Here is a 10918-nt window from a genome sequence, read left to right as displayed (position 1 = left end):
TTGACTTTCACCTCTTCATACAGCTTATGTACAGTTGCTCTCAAATGTTTAGGAACCTCAAGTCCTCCATTTTGTGCCAAAGCTTATCCCTAGGAACCGCATCAAACGCTTTTTTGAAATCAACAAAACAACAAAAGACTTCTTCCTTTTTCTCCCAAACTTTTTCAATGATGTGCCTTAAAGTTATACAATGATCAATTGTGGAATGTTTAGGTCTAAAACATGCTTGCGCTTTAACACACTTATCGCTTTCTTCTGGCCACTTGCTAATTTTATTTTTTAGCATGCTTCCAAATAGCTTTGCAAACAAAGGGTTTATCATGATGGTCCTATAATTGGAGGGATTATTGACGTCACCGAAAGGAGGTATTGCCAGACTAGTTGTCCAATCTGTGGGGAGTCTCTGTTGTACGATGTTGTTGAAATTTTTGTAATGTGAGGTGAAAGAACCTTTGAGCCCCACTTAAGATATTCTACTTGGAATTAAATTACTTTTAACATTTTATTAATTTTTAATTGAGTTCAAGTGTAAATATTTACAAACAAACCACTATAACATTTCTCTATAGCTTTTTGATTTTAGATTTAATTTTTAAAATGTTGTAAAATAAAATAAAATATTTATAATATTTTTATTTTGAAATGAGTTATGGGTTTTGGGCCAGTGGTATTGATAAACTATGGTATTGTAACAAAGTTTATTTATTAAATACGTTTTAATTTTATAAAAGTTATAAAATTAAATTAAATATGTGTGTGTGTGTGAGTGTGTGGTTTTTCAATATGTGGTATTGATAAGTTGTGGTATTGTAAGAAAGTATATTTAGAAGTTAATAATATCCATGGCAAAATGGAAGTGAATATTCATGGTTAAGAATTTTGTTATATTATAAATATTAAAAATTTATGTGCTTATTAATTAAATTTAAACATGGTTATAGAATCATTATTTTAATTTATATGGTAAAATGGATATTAATTTATAAGTACTATTTATATGTTATGAGTTTTAATGTGATATGCATATTATGATTTTCTTTTATCTAACAAATTGTTACAAATTTTATTAATAAAAACAAATTTACATTTAAAAAAATAAATTTAAAAATATTTGTATCTAACATCTAATGTCTACACATCTACCCCTATATTGGGCACTATAGAGCTCGCAGCAAAAAAATTGTATTATTATATTTTTTAGAAATATATTATAATGAAAAAACATATTTAACAATAATAAACTATATATAAATATAAATTTAGAATAAAATTAAAATATATCGCAGATGGGGTGACTAGAAGAGTGTGGGAGCAGGTTGCCACTATGCCCCCTGGCCAATATGTAAGGGGACATGGCAACATGCCCCCTGCAAATGACAAGCTCGTAACTTAGGTGAACTATCCCAAGCCATGTGCTAAATGGTTTGTGAAGGATTCAATGCTGAGGGCAGCCTCATGTGTGGGAACAACTTAGAGATGGAGCCAAACAAAGGATCATTAATGGTGATGGAAAATTTGGGTTTAGGTACAATATTGTGCATTGGTTTTAGCCTGCGAGAAAATCTAAATGTAAGTTAAATCATCAGTTGTATGCAAGCCAAGTGGAGGAGACTGGAGGGAAAACTCAAGTGAGGAGGGCAACATTATGATGCACCAGGGTGGAAATTATAAAGATTGAGGATTGCAATGGAGCACAAGCAATGAATGGTTTGTTATTTTAACCCAGGCCAAGGATCTGCTACTAAGGAATAGAGAGGTAGAATTCAAAGTATTTTATAGTGAGGGATATGTTGCCTCACAGACGATTAATGAGGCATGGAAAGAGTGTGATAGCAGTGGGAGGTGGGAGGAAGAGGGTCATGTGTCAAGCTCAAAACACAAGTGGCCTGGGGAAAGGGTGTCAGCTTTGTTGGAAATACTAAGAGGGGGGATGAACTAGTATTTCATAAATTTCAAACAATTTAAAGATCACATAGTATTAACCAATCACATCGCATCAAAGGTAAACAAGATTTATATTAACAATTTATTTATATCTTGAAGGAAACTGAATCTTCTAATTTTATCGACCACTGCTGGAAGGAGCTAAAGCCCCTGATTATTTACTAGCCACTATTGGAATGTGATTGGAAGGAGCTACAACCCCTAGTTTACCAGCATCCACTAAAAGGAGGCAACAACCTCCTGAAGGAAACTACAACTTCTTTCCTAGCACCACCCTTAATAATAAAAGATAAAACAATAATTTCTGGCTCTTGTACCAAGGATAGTGACCCAATTACAACAACACCAAACAAACTCAACAATTATACAATATTATCATTGTCCTCTTTCTCAACCATTGTTGCTCATCAACTGTTGTCGCGCTGTATCATCATTACTGAACTTACAGTCATGCAAATTCACATCCTCAAGCTACTTTCTTAATCACAATTCAATGTGTCTTTCGCATGTATTGTAACCAACCTCTATCTATCTCAACCTCTGCCTAAGACAATGCACAATTATAATCTTTAAAAAAATTGATCATTGTTCAAAATTGATTTGCTTATGGATTGAGATCCTAACAGCGAACTCTTTACAATTAATCCAAGTCTACAAAAAAACATGTCAATACTTAATTGCAACAATGTTGTTAGATTTTAATAATGCATCACAGGGCATTTTTTCCTCCTCTGTCAAATATTATGATATAATCTTGAAGAGATATTCTTCAACTGCAGTAACAATGTTTACAGGCTTAGCATCTTTTGCAGTATTTAGCAATTAACTGCATTTTGGGCATTTTCGTAGTTTTCATGTCCATGCACCAGTTCTTTTCATCTCTTTCAAATCCTAAACATCAGAAAAACAATGGAACTATTGAAATGTTGGATATTCAACTTGATCAGAGGCCAACGAAGTTATCTATTGTAAACATGGCAGACTTAGAGAATATGTCAGTTGAACCATCATGCCCTACAGAGTTTTAATATTAAATCTTAAATCTAAGCATGTGGAGGCAATAAAAATAAAACACATAATTTAGAAATTCATGTTGTTTGACCCAAAGATTTTTACTAAGATTTCCCTATATGCACCAAATCTAGTAGCACTTCATGCGCCCTTGTTCTAACCAGATGGGTGATCATGACAATGCCTCGCAGTTCAAGTTGTCAACATATGGCGGTGGGTCTTGAGGTTTGAGCATGCAATATGCTCTATAGCATCTCTATATGCTCTTCCACTGGTTTTTTATGCCACCGTTCAAATAATCTCCTTCGGTCTTTTCTTGAGTTGATGTTAAAATGCTCCACAGTTCACATCTACTCATGCTCTTTTAATTTCACTTTATCAATCCATAAGGTTGCTTCATATCTCGTCTCACTTAATCAAGTTGATGTAACAAATGGGTGGGCATAGTGGCAATAAATAGTAGACGACGGGGCTGACTAGTCTTAGAAGGAGTCGACATACCCAAAGTTGACCTGGCTAGATTCGAATTGAAGATGTTGGGATATAAATTAATTATTTTGTCCTAAATGAAATTAATGCCAACCCTTGATGTAACGACCTAATCATTCATGATAATGTCACGTTACTTTTATCTCTACTCTAAGTGTTTAAGTGGTTTCTTCTTAATGGTTACAAATTTACTCGAAAATTACAGTGGCAATCTCATTATCTCTGTTTGAGCATTTTCAGATAAATAATTGTTTTTAATGTCATTGAATTTGATTAATATATTATCAAATGAAATGGTGTGATGTCAATAGTCTTGTGTCCAAAATCACGTATATCGACAAACAAATGTAGGGGTATATTAGGGATATTTCCAAACTCGTCAATGGCCCATTCACCCTTTGACATCAATGACAATTTCTACCAACAATCTCCCCCTTTGTCATTGATGTCAACACTCATGTTCCCCGTGACATCATGCTTTCCTTGTCTCCATGAATTCTCCCCCTGTCTCCATACTTCACTTCCATCCTCTTCCTCCCCCCCCCCTTGACATCAATGGAAAAGGGTGTCTTTCTTTTGCGGGGCTACTCCCCTTGATGATATTTCTTCTTCTTTCTCAACATGTTTTCTTCTCCAAACCCTAGTGGGTTTGATTTCTTGCCTAATCTACTTAGGAGTCCACTTCATGTCACATTTGCAGTCTCATGCAATATGTCCAAAGTTATGGCATTTAAAGCATTATGTGTTATACCTTAAGGATGCAGCAAATGTTGTGTATCTTTTGGTGAAGAATCCATTAGGGTTTCTAACTTGTTTCCTTGCAAACATGCTTTTAGGTTTGATGATATCCTTTGTAGTTAACCCTGCTATAAGCTTTGCAATCCCTAGCCTTATGCCCAAAATTTGTACATGAATAACAATAACCAAGAAATATACTTTGGTACCTTAGTGAGTTCAATTGCCATGAAAGTCTTCTAAAATTGTTATGCTTTGGAGGGTATATAGTCTTCTGTCACTCATCTTGGTATTGTGTCTTGTTGAGAACATTAGCATAACTTATTGGATTAGCAACTTCACGCTTCTTCTAGTTTTCACTTTGCCTTTTGAGGACAAAGATTCTGCTTTCAAGTTTTTCTTCAAATTTCTCCTTTGGGGACTTGGTGCTTGCATCTTCTTTGCATGAAGGTTCACCTGGACTTGATTTTTTGTAGCTGACAATGTTATCTATCCCTTGCAAGCTTTTTAACTTTTTATTGAGCTTGTTGACTTCAACCCTTAATGATACGAATTCTTCTTCATGCTTCTCGCAATTCTATTCCTTCTTTTTCAATTGGCATTTGGTCACTTCATTAATTCTTCTTTCTTATTCAAGTTAGGTCTCCAAGGAGATAATTTCTTCTTTAAGCTTTCTTTCTTGTTGATCCAATTCAATTTGTAGCTCGATAGAGTCCTCAAATTTTTCTTTAATATGACTTGTCAAAAAAATTTCTCCCTTTATTGCCTCTTGAACCTCGGTATTTAAGCGAGCATCTTCCTTTTCAACTTGTTTTGCATAAAGCTATTATAGCCTTTCCCAAATATCTTTAGCTGAAGAGAATTGTCCCACCTTGTCTTTTATAGAATTTGATAAGCCTCTTAGTATGGTATTCACTACTCATGTATCATATTCTTTTGACTTCTTTGTGGTTGCATCTTCGATAACAACTATGAACCATATACAATCTAGGGCTTTCAAATAGATCTCTGTAGACATGTTCCATAATATGTTCCATAAAACATTGGAGGTAGTGAAAACATGACAACTAGGTGAACTTGAAATTCTTTAATGACTTTAGTATGTTTTGGTATCATTGAAATGGATGAGACTTCCTTTTTCTTTTTCTTGTAGCATTTGGAGGCTAGCCTTTCCTATCTTTGTTCTCGAGATATGCCTTCCACTTGTTATGATGAAGTAACCTACTTTGATACCAATTGTTGCAAATAAAGAGAGGGGGGTGTTCAATATTTCATACATTTCAAAAAATTTAAAGATCATAGAGCATTAACCAATCACATCACATCAAAGGTACATATGATTTATATTAACAATTTATTTATATATTGATGGAAGCTACAACTTCTGGTTTTACCAACCACTACTGGAAGGTGTTACAACCCTTAATTATTTACTAGCCACTAATGGAAGGAGCCACAACCCCTAGTTTACCAACATCCACTAGAAGGAGGTGCCAAACTCCTAAAGGAAGCTACAACTTCCTTGCCTAGCACTGTGCTATCACCCTTAATAATAAAAGATAGAACAAGAATTTTGGGCTCATGTACTAGGGGTAATGACCCAATTACAACAATATTGAATAAGCTCAACAATTATACAATCTTGTTACTATCCTCTTTCTCAAATATTGTTGCTCATCAATTGTTGTCTCATTATATCATCATTACTGAACTTGCATTCATGCAAATTCATGTCCTCAAGTTGCTTTCTCAAACACAATTCAATGTGTCTTTGGGTTGTCCTGTGACCAGCCTCTATATGTCTCAACCTCTACCTAAGACAACACATGATCATAACTTTTAACAATTTTGATCATTGTTCAAGATTGATTGAGTTATGGATTGAGATCCTAACAGTGAACCCTTCATAATTAATCCAGGTCTACAAAAAACATGTTTACACTCAACTGCAACAATCTTGTTGGATTTAATTAGGCAACACAAGGGATTCTTTCCTCCTTTGTTAAATATTTTGATACAATCTCGAAGAGATATTCTTCAATTGCAGCAACAATATTTACAGGCTTAACATATGTTGCATTATTTAACCATTAACTTTATTTTGGGCATTTATGTAATTTTCATGTCCATGCACGAGTTCATTTCATCTCGTTTAAAGCCTAAATATCATACAAACAATGGAACTGTTGAAATGTTAGATATTCATCTTGATCAAAATGAAAAGGAGTTATCTTTTATAAACATAGCATACTTGGAGAAGATGTTAATTGAAGCATTATGTCCAATAGAGTTTCGTTATAATGGAATAATATCATATCTTAAATATGAATGTGAAGGCAATAAACATCAAGCACAAAATTTAGAAATTCACATTGTTTGACCCATAGCTCACAACTAAGATTTCCCCTTATTGATCCATAAATTGTCGTGGATATTCCATTGGACAGTTTGTCACAACAAATCCGGTAAAATTATATTAAAATATGAAATTATACACTATTACAGTTTTATTAAATTTATAGATCTATAGATTTTACTGTAATTAATACATGCATGTGAACGGAAATTATGTAGAAAATATAGAATGGCCAAATAAAATCTCACACACACATATATAAGACACAAGATATGCTTTAGGAAACCCTTTTGGGAGAAAAGTCATCTGGAAGGTGAGGCTGCTCCACACTCTTTCTCTATCTAAAAATATGGTTGCAGGTACAAAGAAGTATGGCCTATGGCCTGTGGGCTACTACAATTCACAAATCCTCTCTATGTGCTCTACCTCCTATCCCTCTTGGCTATTTTTTCTCAGCTATGGAACAAATGCACTCGAAAGAATGGAATGTCTCTTCCTCCTAGTGGTCTAATTATAACACAACCTGATAGCCTACTAGTGGTTAAGTTTGACTACCTCAACTCTTAACCAAAGTTACAATATAGACTCTTCTAGAGTATTTTCCATCGCAATCACATGTCTAGCCTCTTTTCTATGAATAATGAGGCTTGACCCGACATACTCCCGAATTATAGGTGTGAAAATAGGAAGATCAACTTTTGAGTGGCATAACTTTTGCATACAGACTTTGATTGACGTGCTTCTTGCATCATTGGAAAGATATATGTGTGTATAATAGTATGAAAAGATGATGCTCTAAAGCAACAATTTTTTACCTCCCAAAAATGTCATTTAATGCCTCTAAACACTTTCGGAAGGTTTCAAACCCCGTTTTTCCAAATTGGGTCCCACCGGTAAAAACAATCCCATGAGTTGATTCCTCCACTTTTTCCACTATGAATGCATTGAGATGGATGACAAACAATATAATGATCCAATCTGGATCACTTATGCATAGAACCCAACAACACCTCGTGCACCCTTGCTCCAACCAGTTGGGTGATTGTGACGATGCCTCGTAATGCAAGTTGTCAACATATGGTGGCACTCTGTAGCATCTCTAGATTCTCTTCCACCAATTCTCTATGCCACAGTTCATATAAGCTCCTTCGTTCTTTTCTTGAGTTGATGTTCAAATTCTCCACAGTTCAATATGCTCCTGCTCTTCTAATTTCACTTTCTCAATCCATGCAGTTGCCTTAAAGCTTGTCTCACTTGATCCAGTTGATGTAACAAATGGGTTTGCATGGTGGCAATAAAATAGTAGACGAGGGGGCCGACCAATTTTAAAAGGAACCGACATGCCCATAGTTGACTTAACTTTCAATAAAATTTATTTTAAAACTTGTCTTTAAAAAACCTATTATTGGAGCCGTCTTGAAGATGTTTGGATATTAATATATCATTTTTGTCCTAAATGAAAGTGATGACAATCCTTGATGATAACATCAAGTTACTCTCACCTATGCCTTGAGTGTCTAAAGTGGTTTATGTGTGATGGTCCAAAATTTACTCCAAAATTACAATGGCAATCTCTTTATCTTTGTTTCAGGATTTATGGAGAAATAATTGTTTTGAATGTCATTGAATTTGATTAATATATTATCAAATGGAATGGTATGATGGTGATGGTCTTGTATCCAAAATCACGTATATCGACAAACAAATGTAGATGCCTCTTAAGGATACTTCCAAACTCATCAATGGCCCATTCACCCTTTGATATCAATGAAAATTTCATCCAACAAACTTCATCTTTAAGCAAACTCAACCTGGCAATCAAGTAATCGAACAGGGTTTGGTCTATCTCAAGTTGCATATCTAGGTAATAATCACCCTGAGCTCTAGTATTCACAAGTAGTTCTTGAGTTCAATCTGTATCTTCATACCTCTATTATAAAATCGTCTTTTGGTCTAGGTGGTCCATTGATAGACTTGGGCATTATGCCCCCCCATAGTGTTGTTTCCTTGCACATTAGCGACAATCAATATAGGAAGTGGTAGTCACAAGCTATTTGGATAATTCTTACCTAAGGAAACCTAGAGTTGAGGGGTACATTTCAGTGGAAGGTTACTGTAAAGATTCAGGAACCATAGGTGTCTTGTGGTGTATAACCTATCCACCCAAGGTCCTCAGTTTCCTTCCATATTAGTGGGTTTGGATTGGAGAGGAAGGTGTTGTAGCTAAGAGTTTTTTAGTGGCTTTTCGAGTTTGTTGTGGATTGACTTGACCCCAATTCATCTACGGTGAATTTGGGATTGAGCACGACTCTATGCCCAGTTATCTGTTGCAGAATAAGGGAGGGGCTTAACTCCTAGTTTAGACAGAAGAATTTTCCCAAGGAAGGGGCATAAGAGGTTGACTTCTTCCACACCTCAATGTGAGTGTTAGTTTTGTTTCCCATTGTCTTCTATGTCGTGGACCATGTCGTATTGTTGGGACTTCCACACACTGCAAAATGGTTCTCATGTTTCACCTTCTCATTCCCAGCTTAGGACAATAAAGGCAACATCAACATGCTAAAAGAGAGAGGTCAGGCACATAGAGGATCAACATATTATAAAGCAAGAGCCAAGCAAGCACACACTTAAAAGAATAGGGCTACAAGCTCTACCACACGTTATCAGGACCAAATCCTCATGCAAATATAAGAAGAAATGAATAGGGGAAAGAGAACCACACTTTCAGATGCAGAAGTGAGAGTAGAATGGGAAGCATGGATCCCTAACACTCGAAAAATAAGGATTCAATCGAACCGATACATTTAAACCATCAATATTTATAGGACAATGAAATTCCTATTAGGAAGAGTGTTAATGGATGGTGAGGACTTGAGGAGGAATATGTTACAGGCCCCGTGCCACTTTCTTGGGAATCTGAAGCATAATGATGGTAGATTGGACATCATGGATTGTTGGTTGGCTGGTATTGATCAACACTTGGGGGTCCATCTGGCAATGCCTAGACCTTCAGCTAGCTCAGATAATATAATCCCGGTAGTAGTCTCAGACTCTGAGCGAATAACTTGATAATTTCATGACTCTAGTTTATGTCTTCTCTTTTGCTACTGATAGTGACTGTAGATATAAGGATCAACATTGTACTAGAAGATTGTTTATGTTTGGTTATGTTGTGTAATGCTTGTCTCTTTTGACCCTGCATAGGGTCTAGTTTTGAGTATAGCCTAGTCTCTATGGGGAGAGACTGAAATGAATAATGTATTTTTTTAATGTAAACCCTTATTTTGAAATAATTGAATTCACCTTATAACACACACACACACATATTATCATATAAAAAATCTTTCTCATGAAAAAAATAATTATTTATTTACAAATTAAAAAATAAAAATAAAAATAAATAAAATATCAATATATTGCCCACAGGGCGTAGAATAAATAGTGATGGGGTGTATTGTTAAGTCACTACGTGATGTGAAGGTCACTGATTCGAAACTCCATAGGCAAAAATCCAATCATGTTAAGGTTTGGTGTGGCCCAAGTCGGATGCGATCTCGGGTAATTTTGACACCTTAAATGCCTGTGAGTCATAGTTTCTCAAGCCACAAATTAAACTGGATGTAATCTTTGATGAACTCAAACCCCTTCCCAAACAAAAATTCTAATATATTATTTTGAGGTTTAAATAAAACTTTGTAATTAAATTATTGCATTTATAAAAACTATAAAATTAAAAAAAATAAAATTACAATCGAAATTAATTAACTTTTGAAAATTCTACATTCGAATCAAATTTTGACGGAGGAAGATGACGTGGCCTTATATCACTTCCAAACATAAACATGTACTTCTGCCTTGAGGACAAGATGACGTGGCCTTATATCACTTCCAAACATAAACATGTACTTTTGCCTTGAGGACAAGATGACGTGGCCATATCTCACTCACAAACAAAATCATTTTACATTTGCCAATTAATTTGAGTGATTTCAAGATATATACGTCGTTCTCAAGAACACATAAGTTAAGTGATTGGTCTGAGAGATCGACAGCACATAGTTAATGCATGGGCATCGAAAGTTGGAGTCATAAGTCGGTCTGTCGTTAGTTGTTTTTACATATATTTAATAAAAATTTAATTTAAAGACATAATTTATAGAAATATTATGTTAATATATAGGTTAATTAAATTGGAATATTTTGTTGATGCGTAGTTTAACGAGGCGGAGGAGTTGCCAGAAAGTTATGGAAATTCCGGTTATATTTAGAGAAAATCCAGCAAGGATTTTTGTAAATCCAAGTTATAGTTCTTAAACTTCAAAATTTTAGGTGTCCTAGATGTTTTTGATGGTGCTGAATCCATTTCCACCATCAAAAACACGA

This window comes from Pinus tabuliformis, chromosome 9 (assembly GCF_031772625.1).
Source record: "Pinus tabuliformis cultivar Carrire ecotype Pingquan chromosome 9, CPIR1, whole genome shotgun sequence".
Lineage (NCBI taxonomy): Eukaryota > Viridiplantae > Streptophyta > Pinopsida > Pinales > Pinaceae > Pinus > Pinus tabuliformis.
This window is presented reverse-complemented; position numbering follows the sequence as displayed.